At 36.0% G+C, this 26,100-nt stretch overlaps 1 pseudogene; it reads left to right on the plus strand.

The window, feature by feature from the left end:
- Positions 1-19,772, plus strand: part of LOC119804419 — an 80,119-nt pseudogene extending 60,347 nt beyond the window's left edge.
- The last annotated feature ends 6,328 nt before the right edge of the window (positions 19,773-26,100 follow it).

The raw sequence follows: 26,100 nt of genomic DNA on the forward strand, positions 1-26,100 counted from the left end.
AAACAATAGTTTTATTACTTTTCTACCTTGTAGCTTTCTGTAAGTCAGTATTTTGCATTAAACATAACCTAACATTCTTCAAGAACAAATAAAGAATGAAATCAGCCTTTATTGAGTACTACCTATAGTCAAAGTACAGAATAAGATGTTTTTCTGAAAATTTTAGTTTCTACTAAGCATTATACCACCTACGCTAATCAATTATTATAATTTTATAGATTAAAATCAACTAAAAATAGAAGTTTGTGATTATCATATCCTGTATTCACTTGAATTTTTCCCTGTGCACCTGCTGTGGAATGAATAATCCTTTTGTACACTGTGAAGATATGTTGTTCCCATTGTTAATAAAAAGCTGACTGGCCAATAGCCAGGCAGGAAGAAGAGGTTAGGTGGTAGAAACAGACTGAGGGAACGCTAGGAAGCAGGAAGGCAGTCACCAGCCAGACATGGAAGAAGCAGGAGATGAACATGCCACCTGTATTAAGGGTACTGCCACATGGTAGGGTGTAGTTAAGAAATACAAGTTAATTTGTGTTACCTTACTCAGAATGACTTTCTTTCTAGTTCAATCCATTTGCCTGCAAATTTCATGAGGTCAACGTTTTTTACCCATTGTTTAAATGTACTACATTTTCCTCATCTATTCTTGAACTGAGGGGCATCTAAGTTGTTTCCAGGATCTGGTTATTACAAATAATGCTGTTATGAACACAGTTGAGCAAAAGTGCTTGTGGTATCATTGAACTTCCTTTGGGTATATGCCCAAGATTGGTACAGCTGAGTCTTAAGGTAGATTGATTCCCTATTTTCTGAGAAACCACTATATTGATTGACAGAGGTAGTCGTCTCCATTTGTACTCCTGCCAGCATTGGAGGAGTGTTCCTCTTACTCCACATCTTCTCCAACATATGAACTCATTAATAAGTGGATATTAGGAGTAAAATACAGGATAATCAACTTATAATTCTCAGCCCCAGAGAGGCTAGATAACGAAGTTGCCCAAACAGGGATGCATTGATTTTCCTGGGAAAGGGAAATGGAAGAGATCTCCTAAATTGGGGTGGGGGTTGAGTGGGGGTATGGGAACTTGGGAGAGCAGATTGAGTGGGCTGGGCACAGGAGGCAGGTTGAGGCCAGAACTGAGGAAGGAGAGAAACAAAAGGGATCTTGATAGGGATGGGTATTTGGGGGTGAGGGAGAAGCCTGGTGCCAAGGAAACTCCGAGAAATCAACAATTATGACCCCAGCTAAGAATCCCAGCCAATAGTACAGAGGGTGTCTTAACTGGCTGTCTTCTGTAATCAGAATGGTGACTATCCTAATTGTCATCAGAGTTTTCATCCAGTAACTGATGGAAGCAGATACAGAGATCCACAGCCATGTACTGGGCCTAGCTCCAGGAGTCCTCCTGAAGAAAGGGAGGAGGTATTTAGGAAGCAGGGATGTTAAGGTCATAATGGAGGAACCCACAGACACAGACGACTTGAACTCATGGGATCACATGAATTCTGAACGAACAGTTAGGGAGCCTGCATAGGACTGCTTCACACAAATTGTTCTTTGACCTCTACACCCATGGTGTCACACACAAAAACACACCATCACCACCACCAAGAACAATGGTAATAATAAAATAAATAAAGGTAATAAAACATTTATAAGATGAAAGTAAGGATGCATCAATAAATAATGGCACTAGATCAATGTAGTCCTCAAACAACAATGAGAAACATTAGCCTCATTATTTACTAGTAAGGGAATCGGTATTCAAAGAATTTAAGTAACCCAACCAAATACTGCAGTTAACGAATGTGGGCCTAATATTCAAAGCCAGAAATTTCTGATCCTAAAGATGCAACAAGAATCTGTGATGTAGCATCCATCTTTTCAGCCTGATTACTTATTTCCCTGATTACTTATCTAGGTATCAAGCACCTTTTAAAAACAGCTCTATTGAAGGCTAATTCACACACGCGCGCGCGCGCACACACACACACACACACACACACACACACATGTGAATTGACATGGAAGAATTTTAGAACTAGCTCATTAGTGGTTTCATTGATTGGAAGCTTTTTTTGGTATCTAATTTTGCAGTTCTTTGTGTTTTCTAGATATTAAGTACATGTCTGAAATACAGTTGGCACATACTGTCTCCTATTTTCTAGACTGTCTCTTGACTCTGATAATTGTTTCTTTGGCTCTACAGAAGATACTTAATTCCATGCAATATCATTTCTGAATTTTTCCTATATTTCTTGCTTTATTGTAATCTTTTCAGGAAATTCATGCAAGTGTCTATGTTTCAAGATTGTTTTCTTGTGGTTTTTCTCTAGCAATTTTGAAATCCTTATTTATATTAAGGTCTTTGATGCATTTCGAACTTATTTTGTAAAGGATGGGAGGTTTGAATCTAGTTTCATTCTCCTGCATATGAATATCTTTTCAACATAAAATGTTTTTCACATCTTTGTAAAAGCATAGGTGGCTGTGGTAGTTTGAACAAGAATGTCCACTATAGGCTCATATATTTGAATGCTTAGTCACCAGGAAATAGAACTGTTTGAAAGAGTTAGTAAAATTAGAAAGTGAGGCCTTGTTGGAGGAAGTGTGCCATGGGGCTTTGAAGTTTCAAAAGTCCATGATGGCCCCAGATTCTCTCTGCCTGTCGGTCAGGATGTAGCTTCCAGCTATTTTGCCAGCACCATGCTTGCCTGTCTACTGACATGCTTCCTGCCATGGTAATAATGGATTTAGTTTCTGAAAGTCTGAGAGTGTAAGAAAGAACCCAGTTAAATGTTTTTATAAGCCTTGGTTATGATGTTGCTTCACAGCAATACAGCTGCAGTATGGGCATACTTCTTCTTGGTATTCCACTGTATTCCATTCATTGACATGTCTACTGGGCTATTTTGTCACTAGCTCTGTTATGTAAGTTGAGATTGGGTACCGTGACACCTGCAGCATTGTATTTTCTCCTTAGGATTATTTTGGTATTCGTCATTTGTGTTTCTAAATAAATCTTAAAATTTCTTTTATAATCCCTGGAAGAATAGCATTTGAATTTTGTAGAAAACTGTTGATTGTAGAAGGTTTTTAGATAATTAAACCCTTTTCAAAACATGAATTCTGCAACTCTATGTACAGAGAATGATTTTATATCACCTAGTGTCTTCCGTTTCTTTTCAGCATTGTAAAAATTTTCATTAGATAGAGAAAACTCATTGGTTAGGTTCATTCTTAGGAGGATTTTAGAAAAAAATATAACCACTTTATTGCAAAGAACAGACAAATAAAAGCATCACACAGTTAGATTAATATAAGCACTCAAATAATATTAGCACTTGCCCAGATCCAAAAAGTATCCACCTCAGCGAATGTCTATATTGTTAGAACAGACAATCTGAAGCTGTGGAGATTTACTCGAGTTTTACACTTTCACTATCAATTACACTTTTATGTACCTGTAATATTAGGTATTGAGGAAAGATGGGATATGGGTTAGGACACAAGAGTAACTAAAGAGGCTTTAAAGCTCATTTTCCTAGTTTTAACTCTAACATGGATGTTTCAGTATTTTTGTTGTTATTATTTAGCTGGTTTTTGCAATAACTAAGTCCTAGATGGTTTTTAAGCTTGATAAAGGATATTTTTCTATAGCTTCTTTCTTGACATTGATATATAGAAGAGCTAATAAGATTTTTATTACTTTGCTAAAAACATTTATGAGATCTAAGATTATTCTTGTAGAGTTCATAGTGTCTTTTAATTATAGAAACATTTATTATCAAATGGGGATAACTTAACTCTTTCCTTCCCTATTTATATCTCTTTTATTTTTCTTTCGTTGTTACTCTAGCTAAGACTTTGAGCACTATATTTAAAAAAGAGTATGGAGAATAATCACCCAAGTCTAATTTTGTATTTTGTAACATGAGAGGGGTCTGCTTGTTGGGGTTTCTGACCCACTTAGTTCCCCACAGCTGTTTAGCCCCAAAGAAAATCACACAGAGATCTCTATAAGTTATAAAGCTGATTGGTCCATTAGGTCAGGCTACTTATTAGCTCTTATAGCTTATATTAAACCATTATTCTGATCTATGTTAGCCATGTGGCTAAGTACCTTTTTCAATAGGGCAGATCACATCCTGCTGCTTTGGTGATCTGGGCAGGAGTGGAAGAATAAACTTCTTCCTTCCCAGAATTCTCTTGTTCTCATTGCATCATTTCTACTTCCCGTCTGGTTTTCCCAGCTACATTTCCTGCCTGGGCAATTAGCATTTATTTAAAACATGTTTGACAGAATACAAACAATTCTCCTGCACCCGTATTTTATTGGGAAAACTGATTTTCCCAAATTTTATATGCTGGGTATAGGCTTCCTGTATATAGTCTTTACTATTTTTCCAAATTTTTCCTTCCTTTTACTAACTCAGAACTTTTACAGTGAAGAAGTACTGTACTTTGTCAAATGCTTTTTCTATATCTTTTGAAATGGGCATGTGATACCCAACTTTCATTTATATGCATGTTTTCCATATGCTAGTTCTCAAGGAAGAAAAACAATAGCATATAAATATTTGAAAAAATGATCAACCTATTTAGCAATCATTGGAAGGCAAATTAAACTATGTTAACAGTCCATGTTATCCCTTTCACAATGATTAAAATCAAGAACAAATTAACAACAAATGTTTGCAATGATATAGGGAAATGGGAACACTTATTCACTACTGATGGGAGTACAATCTGGTATATGCAAAATGTAAATTTATCAAAATAACTATGTAAATTTGTTGTACTTACATACTGTATCACTATGTACATTTACATATCAGCACATAAATGTATCAAACAAAACTAGAAATAGAACTATTAGGCTTTCTAGCTATATCACTTCTGGCAATATAACCATAGGACTCTAAATCTTATCACAGAAATACTTGTATATCTGTAGTGATGTGGCAAGCAGGCCTGCTTTTCATTGGGCATGGCTCCTGCATGGCTAGCTTTACACCCAAAATAACAACACACAAATTATATTCATTTAAACACTGTCTGGTCCATTATTTCTAGCCTCATGTTGGCTAACTCTCACATCTTGATTAAACCATTTCCATTAAATCTGTGTAGCACCACAAGGATGTGGCTTTCCGGAAAAGATCTTAACCTATATCCATCTCGGGCCGGAGATTTGTGGCAACTGCCTGACTCTGCTTTCTTTCTCCCAGCATTCTGTTCAGTCTACTCCACCTATCTAAATCCTGCCCTATCAAAAAGTCAAGGCAGTTTCTTTATTAACCAATGAAAGTAACACATAGACAAATGACCCTCCTACATCATATCCCCTTTTTCTGTTTAAACAAAAAAGAAAGGCTTTAACTTTAACATAGTAAAATTACATATAACAAAACAGTTATCAAGCAAGATTTACAGTTATAATATTTATATCTACTTTATCTTTTATCATAACTAAGGAAAATATAACTATCTATTCATTCTTCAACTCCATCAAAGATTCCAGAAGGATATAATATTACCTACATAAACAAGAAAAATAAGCAACTTCCACTTTGGGGCTTGCCGGCTGTGGGGGACCAGGTGGGATGGAAACCCCAACAAGCAGGCCCCTTCATGTTACACATATCTATGTTTCTTGTTACACTATTAATAATAAATTAAATAGTATATCCTGCTTAGATGTTCAGCAGTAGGTGAATGGACAAAGAAACAAATCATAAAATTTGCAGGAAAATGGATAAAAAGCAAAAAAAAAAAAACCCAGCCTACAATTCACAACTCCAGAGAACCTAGACATCAAAGAGCCCTAAGAGAGACATACATAGATCTAATCTACTTGGGAAGTAGAAAAAGACAAGATCTCCTGAGTAAATTGGGAGTAAATCAGGATCATTAGAGAGGGCAAAGGCGGAGGGGAGACAAAGGAAGGGAAACAGAGAAAATATATCGCTCATTAAAACAATAAAAAATAATTTTAAGTAAAATAAACCAGACTAAGAAAGAAAATGACATATTTTTTCTCAGATAGGGATTCTATATATTCATTTTCACATACACACATGAAAATATACCTTAATTCATATAATTAAATACATATTGCTATATATATTAAGCATACACATAATATAATATATCATGACAGTAGAAAGGGGAACAATGACAAAGTTATAACACCATTGCGTGATGATTAATCTTGACTGTCAACTTGAGGTGATTTGGAATCAACATGGAAGCAAGTCCCTAGATAGTTCTCTCTGTATTAGGTTATATGAGATGGGATGACCCACCTTAAACATGCACAGCATTCCATTACCAGTAGTTCCAGACTACATAAAAAGAGAAAGTGCACAAAACAGCTGCATTCATTTCTTTTTTTCTCCCTTTCAATCTGCAGGTGCCAAGTTATCAGTTGAATTAAATTCCTGTGTTCTTGGTTTCTCTGCTATAAAGGATTCTACTCTTTAACTGTGAGCCAAATGAATACAACCTTCCTTAACTTGTTCTTCTTAGGCATTTTGTCAGAATGAGAAAAGTTACTAATATATCCACTATAATAAAAATAGTTTAAATGTGATCTCTATAAATATATCTTGATATACTGTAACATACTTCTTATTATGAGACAATACAAATGTAATAATAAAGAGAGATGAATGATGTAGTGATTGTAATGCAGTTATGGGATGTTATGTAATGGTTAATCAGCATAAATCCTATAAGGCATTAATAGTCCATTTGACACCTAAAATAGTTTCTAAATGACTAATGGGTGGGTAAGGTATATAGTGTGGATAGGATAAACAAAGTGATAATTAATGTCCTAGAGAGGACAGAATGAGGTGACATGAGATTTAATTATACTGTTCAATATGTTGCAGATCATATATTTAATATATAAACTATTTATTTCTGGAAATTTCACTTACTATTTCTATGAAAGAGTTGAACGTGAGAACCTAGAGCTTTGGAATTCAATGCTATGGATGAAGGGGAGAATCACTTCAGGTTGTCCCTCTACCTCAGTTTAATTGCTGTAAACAAGATTAACACTACATTGCAAATAAATTACTTACACTACTCATTTATCCTATACTTAGAAAATGAAAAAGCAAATAAAGAGTAGAATACAAGCTGCAAGCAAACTTTATTAATAAAAATGGAGTCTATTTTCCCAATGTTATTGCCGCCCAACCAGCTTAGTTTGTAATCAGTCCCTGAGATAATATTGACATTTTTTCAGTGTTTTCACTATAACTTAGAAGCTACGAGAATCCTTCGGAGTACCAGGAATCTTCATAAAGAAGAGACCTACAGTTATAAGATCCTGGCAATAGCCCATTAAAAGAAGAGAGTAACAAGTTTTTCATTAACTAAAATCAATAGCATACACTGCTGCGATATGCCATCATTGCCAACACATATTGCACTCTAATCAGAGTGTATAGAAGGTTGTAACTTTACAAAGTCACAAAGGTAACCAAAATTAGAGCCATAAACAAGCCAGTGGTGTAAAATCAATAGAATCATCAAACTCAAAGTTTTACGTTGAAGTCTTTATGGAAAAGTATATGATATATAAGGGGAATATGCAGCCCCAATCAATAATGACAGCTCTTACCCTGACAGTGAAAGTTAGGAAATGTATTCTCTTTGCAGTTTAGTACCAATCAAAATTAATGAATCGTGTTTATTTCAAAAAAAAACTATCATAAGTGTTTGTGCTATCTTAGTTCAGTCTCTATAGAGTGCTGTTCAAAATAAAAAGTGACCTCTCCTTGATCCTGCAGTTGACATATCATTCCCTTTCTAAAGGGCCAATTCTCCCCTTACTATTAAAAGGAAAGTAGTAAAAATCACCCTGAAAAACATCTGTTTGCACAAGAACTTTTAAAGAGCACATGACAGTAAACTTAAGATATAAACCAGACATTATAGTTGCTTTACTTATCTTCTCAGTTCACAGGTACACTTATGTTACTGATAATCATTTTTCAAATGAGGAATACAAGACTAAAGCAAGACTAAATGAGTCTAAACTTACCTAGTTAAAGTAGATGCATTCAGTATTTGTAATGCTGCTCTCTCTTCTCCCATCTCTCCTCTTGTCCTCCTTTTCTCTCCTCTCTCTCTCTCTCTCTCTCTCTCTCTCTCTCTCTCTCTCTCTCTCTCTCTCTCTGTGTGTGTGTGTGTGTGTGTTTCAGAGAATATTCTTTTTCAACTTTAGGGCAGCAATCAGTTCTGAATTCCAGATACTGGGGTACTGAATAGGTTTTTAATTTTACTGATACTAGACAAAACAATCTACATTGATGCATGAGAATTGGTATAACACAACAATATCAATAAAATAATTCCAGTAGTTTTAGAAAATATGTATGTCTGATCCTATTTTGATTTTTAGTTTATTACTTTAATTCTCAATGTTGAAGTTTTTGTAGAACCATAAATTAAGATAGTATTTATACAGTTTTTGTGTTTCATAAAAAATCTAGAATTTTAAGTTGACCTTTATGCAAATTTATATTGTATTATCAGTATTAAGTGTTTATGCATAGCAACTGAAGAGCTCCAGGTTTTGGACATAATAGTGTATCAGGTACCTAAGAAATAAGATGTTAAGGAAAAATTAATTTAACAAGGTGTAAGTCTAATAATGATTATCTCAGTAAAATTTGTGCCAAAGGCACTTAACTCACATTATTTTTGGTCTTTCAAATGGGTAATTCCAGTTTCAGAAATCTGGTGTTTCTTGTTGACTAGCAAAGGGATGTAATCTGAACTTTTTTCTCAGATCAGTCTCATGTCTATAGATGTCTCAATTCATTCAAAGCCAGGCTTTCTTGTCTATTTACTTGTTGATTAGCTCTGAAAGAATGAACGAATACTGTTGCTAGAAATCAAAATTGCACTTGTACCAGGAACAGATTTTTTCCTTTGTATGACAATTGGTGTTTGAACAAAAACCTAATAACATTAGCTCATGAACCATTAATGGTTTGTTTGCATAAACTGAAGAAACAAGCTCAAATTGATCTCATGACTGTCCCAGGAGATGAACAGTTTCCCACATAACATCAGCAGAATTTGATAGTGTTTAGAATTTCCTGCTTATCAAGGTGAACTAAAAGACAAGACAGTGAAATTACAGAGCTGTAGAAAAGCATCTCCACATGATCATACTCAAGGCCAAGCAAGATGTATGTTAAAGGTACCTGTATTTCATTATTTGATAAATATACTTTTTTCAACTCAGTCTTGCTACCCAGTATCAAAACTACTTGCAGAATTAGAATATGAAAGTAGGAAACATTATAAAATATCCTTGATATTGCTATTATGTCCACTAATAAATTTATCTTAAAAGGCTGAGTATAGGTAATAAAAGACCCCTTGAAATGTGCTTGTCCAGCTCATGTAATACCAGCACATAAAAATATATGCACTATCAAAAGAATTAAGCAGTCCAACTCTGCATCAACTTACACATGAGCATGAAATGGTACCAGATCCTGTAATTTATGTCTCTGAGATTTTTCATATGTATTTTTACTTCAAGTTGAAATTTAAAGAGGCAAATAAAATTCATGCCAAGACCTACTTAGAATTTGGTAAAGCCATTTAAGTAATGGCGTCAAACTAAAAAAAAAAAAAAATAAATAAATCCAGGAAATTTCAAGCTATTGGGGAAATTATATTATCTATAAAACTTATTCCTTTTATTTTATATGTTAAGAGGATGTCATAATGTTCTAAAGTGGAAATGAAAGTACACTATACTTATTTTAATTTTCCTAATAAAAAGCTCTCCATGGGCTTTCTCCTGTTAGTTTCTCCTATAACCAAAAAAAAAAATCAACTTCAAAAGAAGAATTTGCACTTGTTTTATTGATGTCAAAGGTGCCATGCAAACTTCTAAAGGAAGGAAGCAACCAACACTCCTACTCAGCTATGATGCTTATTAACCACAATAATGACCAGTATATCATGATAACTATAAGGGGACAGTAGCAGCATGTATAGCAGTGGTAACCAACAGCTCTCTGACTACACTGAAGACCCAATAATGGAAATCATTCCTGCTACTAGAAACATAATGAACCACCAAGTGCTAATTTAGTCATGGAACTTGGAGAAAAATCTACAACTATCATTTTATTAAACCATTATAACACATTCCAAATTTTTTCCTATGCTCACAGATAACTGTAGTCCTCACACCTCATCAAGAAAATGACTCTTTGCCACATATAGAGACCATCGGGAAACCCCCCCAATGAATCAAAATGCATATGGTAATCATTAGAGAAAACTCCAACTAATGAAAATGCAGAGTTGTGAAGCACAATTCCAGTGGTTACATCTACAAAACAACTCTTGCACCTAAAGCAGGAAAAGTTGTAGAAGAGGAAGCCAGATAGGTTGTGTGAGGCACAGAACCAGGCAGTTTCCTGTAAAATTGTGCCTCCTAGGAATGTCAAAAGTTACACTACACTCAGAAAGTCTGACCAATGTGACTATCCAAGTATTGGCTGAACATGGACAAAACAATAGATATGCTAACCTGGGCATAAGCAGGGATTGGCAGTGGAGAGCCCACATGGGATGCCTCAACACTCCACAAAGGACAACAAGCAACTAAAGAATGCTGAGAGCAGAAAAATATTCTTCCCCAGGGAAGAGCACATAAATTTGTTACCCAATACCAAATAGTCATCTATGAGATCATATACATGAAAGTAACATTATTTAGTTAGACAAAGTTGTATTTACATATATGTAATTATTCTCCATATCATGGAAAAACGACCTGCTTTTTTCATATGATTGTTATGACAAAAATATTGTGTCATAATTTCAGATATCAACGTAGATAGAAACAAATATTTTGGCATACTTTTGAATATTTCAAGGTTCTATTTTTTTCCATTGTGATTAGATCTAGGTATTGCTCTCAAAAAACTTTCTATTGGTTTAAACCCATTCCTGAGCAGTTTTCTTTAGTGAATACTCCATAGAATATTTGTGTGCATGTACACACACACAAAGAGGTAATATAATGTATTTTAATACTGTTATGTAATTTTGTTGTACTCTTCATTCTATCTTTAATTTCCCTGACTCTAAATGATTTTTAAATTTGTATACATTAAAGATGATTCTGTTGTAATTTTATGAGGTTTAATGAACACACACTGTCATATAGTCACTGATTAGTATAAATAAGCATTCTATTGCTCTGAAAAAATTTCCCATGTTTCTCTCATTCAAATCCCATTTTGAATCTATGATAACTATTAATATGTTTACTATCTCTCAGTTCTTATTTTACAATACAACAAACATAAAACCATATAGTATGTATCAATTTCCAGTTGGATTCTTTCACCTATCAATATTCATTTTAGATATATCTAGGTCTCCTCATAACCTGACAGCTAATTCCCATAGACTACTGTGTAATCTCACATCATTTATGTATAACACCATTTATTTATCCATCTGGTCACAGTATTTCAGATTTATTAATGAAACTGTTATACATGTTCATGTGCAAGTTTTGCATACCCCTAAGGTATCAAAATGATTGTGTAAATACCTAGGAGTATGACTACTAGATCATATGGGAAGACTATGGTGAGCTTAACAAGAAATTCACAAACTGTTTTTCAAAGTCTTTATAGAATTTTTCAACCTCATCAGCAATGAATAAGATTTTCTGTTTTTGAATACTTTGTCAAGATTTGCTGAACTAAGTTATTAAGATTTGAATTATACTATTAGGAATGTACTAGAATTGTATTATTTACATTTATTTTTAGTGACATATCATGGTTGACTTTCTTTCCATATGCTCATTTGCTGTTAGTAGATATTCTTTGATAAGGTCTCTGCTCATTTCATTTATAATTTACACTATTTTTTATTATGAACTTTGTTTCTTAAAAAAGAACTAAATAGTTCATGAGTCTTAGGCGGGAAACTACTATATTTTGCTAAATGATCATAAAAATGAAACAACTCAAGAGTATCACCCAACCCTTTGTAGAAGCTTCTTTTTGAAGCAGATGGTTATTAGCAAAGATTCACAACTGGAAAATATGAAGAAAGTAAGGAACTTTGAAGTACTTAAACCTAAATGGCATGTTTGTATTACATTCCTCTCCTCAAGTCTTAGGAAGGTATCTTTGTAGAAAAGATCTCTGTAGGAGGCAGGGAAATTGTAAGAGCCAGAGGCGATACATAACTCAAAGAAAACAATATTTTCCAAAGACAATAGGGCACACAAAATCCTACATAGCCTATGATAGCATAAACAAGATCTGTGTAAGTTCAAACCATAGAAAATCCCAGCTTGGAAAAGAGAAAGTGGGTACAAAGTCTCACCCCTAACCAATAAGCTATTTGTACTGCAAACTGCTGGAAGAAGAAAAATTACTCTCATTTAATGGAGTGACACTGAGTATATTAAGTACACTCTAGGTCAGGCTGCACAAATAGGAATATTTAGTCAACACAAAATGGTCTCCATTGTTTTGATTAGTTTATTTTTGAGTGTGTTGATTTAGATTTTGTTTTCATATTTTTAAGAGAGGGAAAGAATATTAAGCTTGATGGGTGGGTGGAAGAGCTATGGAAAGAGTTGGAGGAGAAGTGTGAACATGACCAAAATAGGTTATGTGAATTTTATTTTTAAACAAGAATGGGCCTGTAAACAATCAGGCATAGATGGTGGAGAGACTCAGAAGGCTCAGCCATTCATTGCTAAGCTATTTTCTCCTAATACATTTAGAAAAATGTGAAGGAAGTATCACCATCATTTTTTAACCCACTGGTGACCTCCCACATACTCAAATGAATAGTTCAAATTCAGTTGTGACACAAATGGCCCAGATTAAACTGATGTGTCAAAAACAAAGCCAAAATTCACAAATCCTAGAAAAAGTACGGCAAAGATGAACACAGAGATAAGAAAGGTTTTGTGGGTAAAAGAAGAATCAGGACACATCATATGCATGTATGAAATTGTCAATATACAGAATTATTCAGTAAATTGTATATAAAATCAAGTACTTTTATTCCTTTAAATTTTATTTACCCTTGTAGTGGTGTTTCCAAGTCTTTTATCTTTCTGCAAAAATTATAATATTAGTTTTTCAATATGTGTAAAGTAGCTTGCAGGGATTTACTTTTTTGTAGAGATTTTCTTTAAGATTGCAGTGAATATATGAAAGTGGCTCAGTCTGCCACAGCCATGCATCTGTCAACCACATTCAGAGGGACTAGTTTGGTCCTATGCTGGATCCTTCCCTGTCTGGCTGGATTTGGTGAGCTCCCATTAGCTCAGGTAAACTGTTTAGTAGTGTTCCCATCAAGGTCTTGAACTCTTTGCTCATATTCTCATTCCTCCCACTCTTCAACTGGACTTTGGGAGCTCAGCCCAGTGCTCCAATGCAGGCCTCTGCCTCTGTTTCCATCAGTTGCTGGATGAAGGTTCTATGGTGATATTTGAGATATTCATCAGTCTGACTACAGGGCAAGTCAGGATCGGGCCCTCTCTCCTTTGTTGCTTAGGGTCTTAGCTGGTGTCATCCTTGTGGATTCCTGGGAATTTCAAAGAGGTGGTTTTTTAATTAAAAAAATTAAATGTTGTGACTTTTGACAGCAGATGATAATGACATATGCAAATTAAGTTCTTTTCATTTATTCCAATATATATTTTTTCTACAAATAATTTTATAAGAAAATTGTCAGAAAAAAAATTGGTGAAGGATAGGATTACCTTTTGCCAATCCTAAAAATAAAAGGATATTTATTCTTACCATAGAATATATTGTTAATGGCTAGTATTTTTAATGATTTTTTCCCAAGTAATGTATGTTTGTTTCTTCCTAGTTTGCTAAGAATTTCAACATGACTGGATATTAAGCTTTGTAAAATGACTTTGATATATTAACTAATCTCTTTAACCTAATGATATAGTGGAAAACTTGTGTTTTGCATGTGTGGCCAAATATATAAATGGGAAACAAATCCCAATCACTCCATACCAATCTTTACAAATTTTAGAACCTATTTGCTAATGTTTTATTGAGGATTTCTACAGTAATATATATGAGAAAATGGTCTGTTTTATTGCTATTATAAAATAATATGTCTTGGTTCATTATTATTTATTTCTGACTTCCAAGAGTTAATTAGTAAATACTCATTCTTCTTCTATCCATAGAATGTATTGCAGTTATTTGTGTTATCCATTTCTTCTTTAAATCTTTGGTGCAGCCAATCAGTCAAACATATGGTCTTTGTGCTTTCTTGCCTAAAATTTGTCAATAAATTGATCTAATTACATTTATATGTGTAGAGATTTTCAGGGTATTTTATATAATACTTTGTTCATTCTTTGATAAATTCATACATACAAGTATACATTGTGTTTTGTTTATATTCATCCCAACTTCCCCTGGACTCCCTCACAATATATAATTCAAAATTATGAAAGTTGGCAGCCTTATATGAACTATTGATTTTTCTTTTAAGTAATTGACCCACTTCAACCAAACTATCATTTTTTAAATATTTATTTTTATTATGTATACAATATTCTGTCTGTGTGTGTGCCTGCTGGCCAGAAGAGAGCATCATACCCCATTACAGATGGTTGTGAGCCACCATGTGGTTGCTGGGAATTGAACTCAGGACCTTTGGATGAGCAGGCAATGCTCTTAACCTCTGAGCCATCTCTCCAGCCCCTCAAACTATAAATTTTGTAAAATCTTTTTTTCTACCCTGGAAATCTCTGTCTTAAGTTGTTATAATTATAAAAATCCACATATGAAGTGATTATTGAGTAGGTGGTTACCTCGGTTGGGTTAAAGTATGGTGTTATCAAAGCTAGGATTGTGAATAACTTAATATCGTCTGTGTTTTAAAATATGCCTAATAATGATTTTGTCCTTTTCTGCTCAAAAAAGTAATGAAGCACTGTTAATGATTCGATTTTATAAACACTGTTTAACATTGTTTTAGTGGCTTCCCTACATTAGCAAAGTAATCTTGTCTAATTTATGATCAATTTCTCTAACATTATAACAGTTCATTTGTAATATATTACTTTATAATACATTATATCCAATCTTCTTTCCTATGCATTGTGATGTTACTGTCATTCATTTCTCCTCTTCATGTAATAATTATGCTCAATGGAGGAAGATATACAATATTGAGGTCATACACTGAACTCACTGTCTTAAGTAATAGAGTTGGCCAGGAAGATCTAGGAATCCATACACACACACACACACACACACACACACACACACACTCACACACACAGAGAGAGAGAGAGAGAGAGAGAGAGAGACAGAGACACAGAGAGACAGAACAGAGAGAAAGAGACACAGAGAGAAACAGAGATAGAGAGACAAAGAGACAGAAACAGACAAACAGAGACACAGAGAGAGACATAGAGGGTGATTTTCTGGAACTAAACACAAATCCTCTGAAATAACAATAAGTAATCATAATTACTGAGTCATTTCTCTAAACTTCTGTTGGATTTTATTTTGTTAATTTTTAATTGAAATCAAATACATCAATCCCTTTCATCCATCCACCTCTCCCATCTACCTCCTTAAATTCTTTTCATGTTTTTCTACTCAAAGTTGATTGCCTATTTTACTTTATTATTGTTATATAAGTATGTATGTTTATATATACATATGCATATATAAATGTATATATGTATATACAACCTTCTGAGCTTTCTTTTGTTGTTTGTATGTGTTATTTGAAAGAATTACAAATGAAATTCTCATAATTTCATTTTTATTGTTTGTATTAATCGATACATTTTTCTCCACTCTCCTCCCTTCCTCATCCTCCACTTCTACCTTATCCTATGATCCCCATGCTCCTAATTTACTCAGGAGATCTTGTCTTTTTCGCCTTCCTATGTAGATCCATGTATGTCTCTCTTAGGGTTCTCATTGTTGTTATCTAGGTTGTGTGGGGTTGTGGACTGTAGGTTGTTTCTTTCCCATTGCTTTATGTCTAGAAGCCACTTATCAGTGAATACACATTATATTTGTCTTTCTGAGTCTGGGTTACCTCACTCAATATGATGTTTTCTAGGTCCATCCACTTGCCTGCAAATTTCAAGATGTCATTATTTTTTTCCATTGTGTAGTAATCCATTTCGTAAATGTGCCACATTTTCTTTATCAGTTCTTCAGTTGAGAGATAAATCGTACCCTGCAATTCTCCTTTACTCTCCTCCAAGCCCTTTCTCCATCTACCTCCCTTCCCTTCCCTGGTTTTCCATTTCCATGATCAGATCACTTTTACCCCACTATCCTCTCCCCGCCGTTGTTCCCCAATCACCCTGTCCTGCCAGTGGTTCCATTTTACTTTCTTAGTTACATTAGAAGATTTGTAGATAAATGTCTCCAATGAGAGAGAAGATGTCACAAGGAATCATATTATTTACTATTTTTCCAAACAAACAAATAAAAAACTAGAATACATGCAATTCCATGTATAAATATACATATATAGTTTAAGTGAATTTTTCTCCTCTGGGCTGACAATGGTCCTTCCAAAAACCAAAACTCACCTAACAAAAACATCAATACCAGACAACATGAGAAACCCTTGAGTTATTGGTTATGGCTAAAAGACTCCCCAAAACATACAGCTTATAGTTGTGACCCTTTGTTACTCATAAGAGGTAGAAAAAAGTCCCTATTGATGAACTTCAGAAATAGAACCTAAGCTGCAACCCCCGATCCAAATGTCCTCTCTCTGAGGACTAGTGTCATGCAAGCTTTGAAGAAGGGAAACAACAAAAAGTCCTACCCAGTTTTGACACTTATAAACAAAAGTAAGGACCAACATTCCATGATAATGCTAAAGGTGTTGTAGTGGCACAGATTCTACGGTTGTAACAATAGCCTTCTAATTGGACTTAAGCCCCACTGAACCCGTGCCTGGTACTGGAAACTTAGCCAACGACTCAGTATTAATAAAGTCATAGCTATTGAAGAAGAATCTACTACTTCGAATTTACTAAAACAGCATAATCCCAAACAACAATCTTTAACCATTTGTCCTTAGAACCACAGATATGTGTAGACTGCACTGCTTCTCAAGGAAACTTCTCTTTCCCCTTCTTGTCTTAAAAGCATATAACTCCTGTTTCTCTTAAAACTGAAAATATTTATATTCACTTTAAATTTGATGTCTGAAAACCACAAAATTTGTTTCAGATTTTAATCAACTGATACTTTTTAGTAAGTTCACTGATTTTTTCATGTTACTAACATTCCCTGTAAATTTTTATTAAGATCTAGAAATAGTTTAGGAGAAATAATTGTGGTAAGTGGGGCTGAACTTTTACTGTTCAGAAAATGCATTGTGTTTTATGTTCACACTTTCTATAGTTCTCACAAATTAGTATAATATCTTTTTATATTTTTGCCTTGATTTTTGCTCTTCCCTGGAAGTGTAACCAGATATATCTGTTTTTATAGCTCTTCTAACTAGAATATACTTTAACAACTTTAGTGCCTTGTTGATATGGTTGTAAAGCACAGACTAGAAAAGAGTTCTGCAATTCTATGATTACATCTCCATATTTACATGAGCCTGTAACTTGGGCTGTAAGATTCAAATGTTTCTAATTTTGTAAGGATTTTTCTCCAGCTGAATTGTCCATCTATCAAAGTTCAAATGGACCTTTGTAAATCACTCAACAGTCTTCGGAACCCAGAGAACTCCTTCCTCCCATGGGAATGTGAAACCATCATCCAAGAACTGTCATACTATAGTAGAAATGAATATGAAATATATCTTCACAGACACAGGCAACACTGTAAAATGTACATTGAATAAAGAAAATGCAATGAAAATGAGAATGGTCTGATAGGTGTCATCTAATGTGGGAAAAATAAAAAAATTGTTTATGAAGAAGAGTATCAAAGAATTGGATAAGAAAAAGAAAACTTGTAGAGGTTTAGTTTGTGAAATCATTAAGAATAAAACAAAATAAGTGATTTAGGCTTCAAATGCAATTTCCTTTCATTCTACTGCAGCGTTAATTAACACAATAAAACAGTACTGAAAGCTGCTTCACTTTCCAGATAAAGAATGTCTTCGTGGTATTGCTGTCCTGTGAGAAAGCAATGCCACAGCAGTTCACCACTGCATTGGCTCTTAGAATCTTTCTTCCCCCTTTTCTAAAAGTGATGCTCTCTTAAGACTTGAGGACAGGAGATGTGATATTAATGCCCGGTTTATGAGAATTCTATAATTTTTTATTCTCTTTACTGTCTCCAGGGCCATTGCGCATAGAACTGTGTTGTAACTGCATGTGCAGGATTTGCAAATATTAAGGCAGTCAAAATTAATGCATGGATGAGGGATTCACTAAGTCCAACCCCTAGCTGAGAAGGGAGTGATAGCTGGCAGCTGTTAGGGGAATGAGAGGAAGTTTAGTTATACTGAGATTCTCGATAGGTTGCCCCCATTTCAGTAAAGGCCCTCTAACCATGCTCATAGGAGCAGCACTAAGTGGTTATTCTTTTCTACAGAAACGAATAAGGGTGAGTTGTAGAGCAGTTTCCTCTAAATGGAAACATTCCCTGCAAGGAGGCCGGAGGGGGAGAGGTCATAAGGCTCACAACATGTTGGAAACAAAATGGAAACTTGCAAGCATCTTCAAGGCAGCTGCAGTGTTACAGAAGGAACAAACAACTACAAGCAGGGGGCGCTGAATAGCTCAACTGCAGAGAAGAGGTTCTTCCCCTGCTCTTGAGTTGCCTCGAGTTTGCATCAGACCTTAAGTTTTCTTCTCAGTCCAGGTCAACTTTTTGGGTTTTAGCTGCGCTCTGGTGTCATCCTTGCTCTTGCAAGTCTCTCCTCACCCATAATCCTGTTAGTAACCCCAATAGAATCTCACTAGTTCACCAAGTTGGATTTTGTTGAATTAATTACATTGGTCTGTTATGGTGGTCACTGTGGAAGGTTGGGATCAAAGCAGACCAGGAATGGGAGGCGCTTCTGTCAGGTATTCTTGATGATTTCAATAAAGCCAACTCCTCCTGCCCCATTCTCCAACTCCTGATGCTTTAGGGCCCCAGAAGAAATCACCAGGAAACACTGCTGAGGTTCCTTCTTCATCTCCCAAGAGAAAAAAATTCCAGGAACAACTGTCTGACAGCTAGCTGACTTACTAAGCCACTGAGGTGTTTTGAAGGCAATGAATGAGCTGCTTGAAGAAGGGCCCTGTCTGTTAGAACAGTACCAAAAGCTTTCAGAGGCAGCTGGGAGAGTGGGCAATGATGCAAACCCTCAAGCAGATATTCTGTTTGCCCTAAAGAAATATTAAGTGGGCAAACCAAAAATGCCACTGACCTTCAGAACTCGGGCATGTCAAAAGAGGAACTGACCAAGGCTGGACATGGATGAATATGATGAGGAAGGAAACTTCTCCCCGTCATGCAGAATATCATGCAGAAACTACTAAGAATGGGCTATACCCATCCCTGAAGGAGATCACTGAAAAGTATTCAGAATCATTGAAGAGTCACCAGGAATGTATTCCTTTATAGCAGTTTGAAAGTTAGCAGCAGCAGCAGCAACAGCACAGTGTCATGAAAAAATATGTCAGCAGTTTGAGGCATAGATGCTCAGAGACAGTGTGGCTACTCACAGGGCTCCTTTTGAGATGGTGTTAAATCTTATGTAGCAGATACAGGGTTTGGGCCATCCTCCCAAAGAGTTAGCTAGATTTACATGCCTTTGCCTCACCTTTGACCTGGATGCCTTCATTCTATAGGGCCTACCAGGTGGCCAATGGTGTCTGATGATGTGAAACTCAACACATTTTTCTCCCCTAGTCTCTGCTACAGAAAACATCTAGACTTAGCAGTACCACTGGGAACTGAGGCAGGAATATCATCTCTGGGAGATATCCCCCCCAAACTCTCTAGATCCCATTCAAGGCTGTTCTATAAGCACAACTCCATCATGGTTTCTGCCATTAGAAACAGCCCAATTATTTGCCAGGTGAAGGAAGGCATCCCTTTGGGGGCATTTAACTTCTCACTCCCACAAACAGTGTTATATACAGCTGTACTCGTGCTTCTACTCTCTCGTTTGGGTCTACAGAGCAGGTGCTGAGTCCTAGGACTCTATGCTTCTATTGGGCAGGGCATCTAGGAATGAAAAGAAATATAATTTGGGCTGGGACTATAGGTTTGTTATAATTCTCCCTTGCTTTCAGAAAGAACATTTTGAAATCTCTAAAGGGGAAGAAACTTTGCACTCACCCTCCTCCATTGGGCTGGAAGAGAAGCCTTAGGAATTTCCCATTCATGGGTGCTTTACCCTTACTTCCACTTTCCTCCTAGGACTCAAGCTGCTACCTTGGCTCTTTCTACAATTCTGTGGAATTTGAGTGAACCCAGCCCTTGACCTTCCTTTGCCTCCAGATGTCCTCTTATCTCCTCCCTTTTATTATTCAGTCCATTTATTCTAAACCCATGCTGTGGTAGATGAAGATCAATCTGTTTTCCTTTCATCTAGTCTTTTACTATTCTCAGCCTACCCATTCCTTCATCCCTGGCAAGCATACTTGTAATGTCAGAGCTGGTAAATCATTGGCTATTCTACCTGGATAATTCTGACTTATTTGAGAAATCAGATTTCCTAGAATTCTCTGTTCAGGAAAGTTCTCGGGAAAGATGTGTATCCTGAGTATTTTTTTTTCTGCAAGCCCCAGAAGGCAGTGCCTAATAAATATTAAGAAGCAAGGGGAAAACCAGAATTCAGATGTATTTCTGCATCAAACAGTTTGTTGTTATTATATCACATTGTTTTCTCTTCTTTCTGTGCTACTGTAAATTGAGCCTACAAGAATAGGCATATCAATAGAAGATTCTCAAATAAAATTGAAGACAAAGCCAAAGAAACAGCTATAAAATCACAACACAGAAATACAAGAAACAAGACAAAGGGAAAGAATATGATCAAAACATGTTGCATAAAATTCTCAAAGAATAAATAAAAACCAAGAAAAAGAAATACAGGAAACAGAAAGAAAGGTAACAAGACCACCCCAACATCATAACTGAATTTTAAAAAATACCAAAATAGAGAAAATGCCTAGTAAAGTTTTCAGATGTTTACCAGTTAAAGTGATCAAAATCTCAAAGAAGATATAAGAAAGTAGATGAATTCAACCCAGGGCTCAGAGAGGAAAGTCCACATCAGCAAACTGAGTATGAAAACTGGTAATACTAGTAAAAACAGTCAGCAGCATTGAAAGCAATTCAGCAAAGAAAACTGAATAAATCAAATAAAACCCAGCTCAGAAAGCAAGACAATAGACTTGACAAATCTGTACAAATAATAATATAAAACAAAGCAAGTGTAATATAATATCCATTTAATATTTTAGACTGTTTAACTGCTAGATTGTCTATGTTCTTTATGAGGTGTCCCATAGCATAGACGTTAATATGCCAGTAATAATGAAATCTTTCCAACAGATGGAAGCTGGAAACCAAGCATTTTATCACATGATACTGATGTTGAAATTTAAGACATGGATTATAGCAAAAGTAATGAGAAGAGTGGACCATCTACCTTAAAAGATTACTAGAGTACTGTTTATGTATTCTTTTCTGAATGATAATTAGATGAAAGAGTTTAGTTCAGACAAAATGATAATGATTTACATTTAGTACTGGATACTTTTCTATATGCATATTACTTTGGAATAAGTATGTTTCCAAAACCCAAAATCAAAATAAATGATTAGGACCCTCCTTATATAGTTAAAAGTAGTAACACAGAGACTCACAAGTGCACAGAGTGAAGAGCATAAGAGTCTGTGAAGTGCTAATATCATCTATATCATGTATGCTATACCACTACTCCCTCTCCCACCAAGGTTTAGGAACCATCATGGAAGATGTAGCAGAGATGAAGAGCTGGAAGATGTGTAGCAGTGTTATGACATGGGCTTACCAGTACAAGATCTTCACAAGGTCATGCCAGCAAATATCCCAGTATGAAGTGGGAAGGGTCTCAAATGTGCTCACCCAAACTGAGGAATTATTGACAGTTAGTATCTCTTGGAGAAGGGGGAGTCCATTTTTGATAAACAGTGGTACTTGACTGGTCACCAAGATCCAGGGTATGGCTCCACCCCCATGAGTATATTGGCAGCAAAGGACTCAGCAGGTTATTAAAAAATAAAGAAGATATAAATTTGGGTGATGGTGTGGAGATGGGGATGAATATGAGAGGAAGTATGGGGAAGAGTGGGGTATAAATACAATCAAAATAATTATGTGAATGTATGAAATTCTCAGTGAGTTAATACATATATTTTCCAAGTGACTTGAAGTTTTATAATGATATAGAATGACTTTTTAGATATGATCAAAAATAACTATAACACCTGTCTTAATTTCTTGATAGCATTCATGTGGCGAATCAGTTATAGAAACTACTCACTTATTTGTTCCTGGGAAGTAGACATTATCACTGGTTTCAATACATAGCAACCCAACCTAGCTGCTAACTAGGATTTCTGATTCATTTAAATCCCTAATTTCAGTCAAGTATATGAAAAATAACTGGGAGAAAGTTTCTAATGCTTCTCCAGTTTTCTTCAGATCAAAGTCATATTAAAATTCAATGATATTTTTATTCATCTATTTATTTTACATCTCAGCCATAACCTCACACTCATCTTTCCCTCCCAATCCCTCTATTCTATTCCCCCTCCTACCTCCCAATCCCCTTCTCATTCATCTTCATCCAGGAAAAGGGCAGATCTCCTATTAGTTATCAGTAAAACATGGCATATCAAGTTGCAGTATGATTGAGCACCTCCCCATGTATTAAGACTGGACAAGGTCTATCATCAGGTGGAGGTTCTATGGTGATATGCAAGAAATTCATCAGTATGGCTATAGGAACTGGCCTTTTCAGGCTCCCTCTCCTCAGCTGCCCAAGGAACTACCTGGGGGCGTCTCCCTGGAAACCTGGGAACCCCTCTAGGGTCAAGTCTCTTGACAACCCTCAGGTAGCTCCTTAAATTAAGATATATGCTTCCCTGCTCCCATATCCACCCTTCCTATATCCCAAGCACCCCATTCCTCCGAGCTCCCCCCGTTCTCCCCTTCACATTTTTCTCTCCCCATCTTCCCTTGGCCTAGTCTCGCCCAACCCTCAAGTTCCCAATTTTGCCTGGCGATCGTGTCTACTTCCAATATCCAGGAGGATTACTATATCTTTTTTTGGGAGTTCACCTTCTTATTATCTTCTCAAGGATCCCAAATTTATAGGCTCGATGTCCTTTAATTATGACTAGAAACCGATTATAGATGAAGAAAATGACAGAGCCCCACATTGGAGCACCGGACTGAGCTCCCAAGGTCCTGATGAGGAGCAGAAGGAGAGAGAACATGTGAAAGAAAGTCAGGACCGTGAGGGAACCTCCATCTGGCGACAGATGGGGGAGGTGACTGAGCCCCACATTGGAGCACTGGACTGAGCTCCCAAGGTCCTGATGAGGAGCAGAAGGAGCGAGAAAATGAGGGAGAAAGTCAGGAAAGTGAGGGGTGCGTTCACTCATGGAGACGGCGGGACAGAACTAAAGGGAGATCACCAACTCCAGTTGGAATGGGACTGATGGATCATGCGACCAACCCCGTCTCTCTGAATGTGGCCAACAGCTGGGGGCTGACTGAGAAGCAAAGGACATTGGCGCTGGGCTCTGATTCTTCTGCATGGACGGGCTCTGTGGGAGCCTTCTCAGCTTGGTCGATCACCTTCCTGGACCTGGGGGGAGTTGAGAGGACCTTGGACTTAGCATAGAGTGGGGAACCCTGATGGCTCCTTGGCCTTGAGAGGGAGGGAGGGGAGGTATGGGTGGAGGGAAGGGGAGCGAAGGGGGAGAAGGAGGGGCGGGAAGGGGGAGGAGGAGCGGAGGGAGGGGGAGGAGGAGGGAAGGAGATGGAAATTTTTAAATATAAAAAAAAAATAAACCATGAGAAAGAAAAATAAATAAATAAATAAATCTTTAAAAAAGAAAAAAAAAAGACTGGACAAGGTGACCCAGTATGAGAAATAGGCTCCCAAAAGCCAGTAAAAGAGTTGGAGACAGCCCCTGTATCCTCTGTTAGGAATCCCATAAGAGAACCAAGTCACCCAACTATAACATATATGCAGAGTGCCTAGAGCAGTCTCATACAGGCTCCCTGCTTGTATGTCAGTCTCTGTGAGCCCCTATGAGCCCACGTTAGTTGACTGTTTTTTTTGCTTCTTCTTAAACTTTTTTAAAAAATTCTTTATGTAGAGGGTATATAACTCAATATACTAATACAATGTGGGGCCAACAGAAATATTGAACTTACTATACTTGATTATATCATTGTATCATGGAAGGCAGACTCTTCTAAACATGGAAGAAATTGCATGTGAACATTCTTCCATCAAACTCCCTTTGCTTTCTCTTCCTTCACTAACCAATCATTTCCACAAAGCCTTGTCTTTCAAGTTCTCAAGTCCAGTCCCTTGATGCCCTTCCCTAGAGAAATACCATTCAACTTCAATAGAGGAGGAAATTCTTCTTTAATTACTTCCTGCCTTTCATCAAACTTGAGTGGTTCCAATTTCCACTAAGTGTTAAAAGAGAATCACATCTACAGACATCACTAGAAGGGGCATATTAAGACCTTAATTCTTTCAGACAATGGAGGTGACTGTACTCTTTTAAGTTCAGCTTCCCCACTAGAATGAGAAAAAGCAGATTTCTCTGTACCATTCCTAACAGACACACAGAGGATTATTCCCCCATTAATTTGAGTTTACTTCGAATTACTTTGAAATAAACAAAATGCTTAAAACCTGTATATTATTTCATTTGTAATTTCCTGAGAACATCTTACATTATAAGAACTAAGATCCCCAAACTCTTTATATTTGGATAATTTTATAATATCTCAGTTTTATATTCTCTCTTCTTTCAATTCCTGTTCCTGATAAGACACAAAAACAAGGAGGTTGGTTTATTTTACCATGTTTTTTTTTCTTCTATTTCCCTGAGCACAGAGCACATAGTCTATAATTTTTCCTATTATTTATACTAGGAAATATATTTCAATATCTATAAAGGAATTTACCAGATAGACCATAGTGATGTCCTCACCATTAGTTCAGTTATTTTTAATTAATTTTTAATATATTGTACTGTTTTACCTGCACATAGTGTGTGTGTGTGTGTGTGTGTGTGTACCACATGTGTGAGTTAAGGACAGTTGTGTGCTGCAATGTGGATTCTAGGGATTGAACTCAGGTTCTCTGGAGGGGCAGTAGTGCTCTTAACAGCTAAGCCATCTCTCCAGCTCCCCAAGTTCACAGCTGTTTAGATATATGAAGCTTTTGTTTTCTTAATTTTCTTAAGTATATGTTTATCTGGTGGTATAGTATACTGTTAATTTAAAAATGAGAAATACATGTGTTGGGTAACTGGATTCTCATGTTTATGTCCATGACTTCTAAAGTTTTAAAGTACACATGACAACTGAGAATGGGAGATTCTGTTAAATGCATATTGTGACTCAGAAGGTTTAGGGTAGGACAAACGAATGGTGTTTACAAAGAAGTCAAATAATTCTGGTCCATGGGAAACAAATTCTAAAAATTTGTTTAAGATAACATATCCTGAAGAAAAAGTATTAGTTCAAAGTCCCAATTCCACCATATATTATAGCATTATCACTTACTCAAGTAACTAAAACTCCTCTTCTTTGAGAGGGGGATTATAACGACATATACATTCAGGATGTAAAAGGTTAAAGGTGATGAACATGGGAAAGACTTCCAAGACTCTCAGAAGGAAAAGAAGGAACACAAGAAATCAAACTTCAGTGCAGCAATTTGATTTTAATATTAAAGTGAAAAATGGTCAGGTATAGTAACCTAGGCCTAGAATCCTAGGACTTAGGACCCTGAGGCCAGGAGATTACCATGAGTTAAAGACAAGTATATGCTACAGA

Source organism: Arvicola amphibius, chromosome X, assembly GCF_903992535.2.
Source record: "Arvicola amphibius chromosome X, mArvAmp1.2, whole genome shotgun sequence".
Taxonomy (NCBI): Eukaryota; Metazoa; Chordata; class Mammalia; order Rodentia; family Cricetidae; genus Arvicola; species Arvicola amphibius.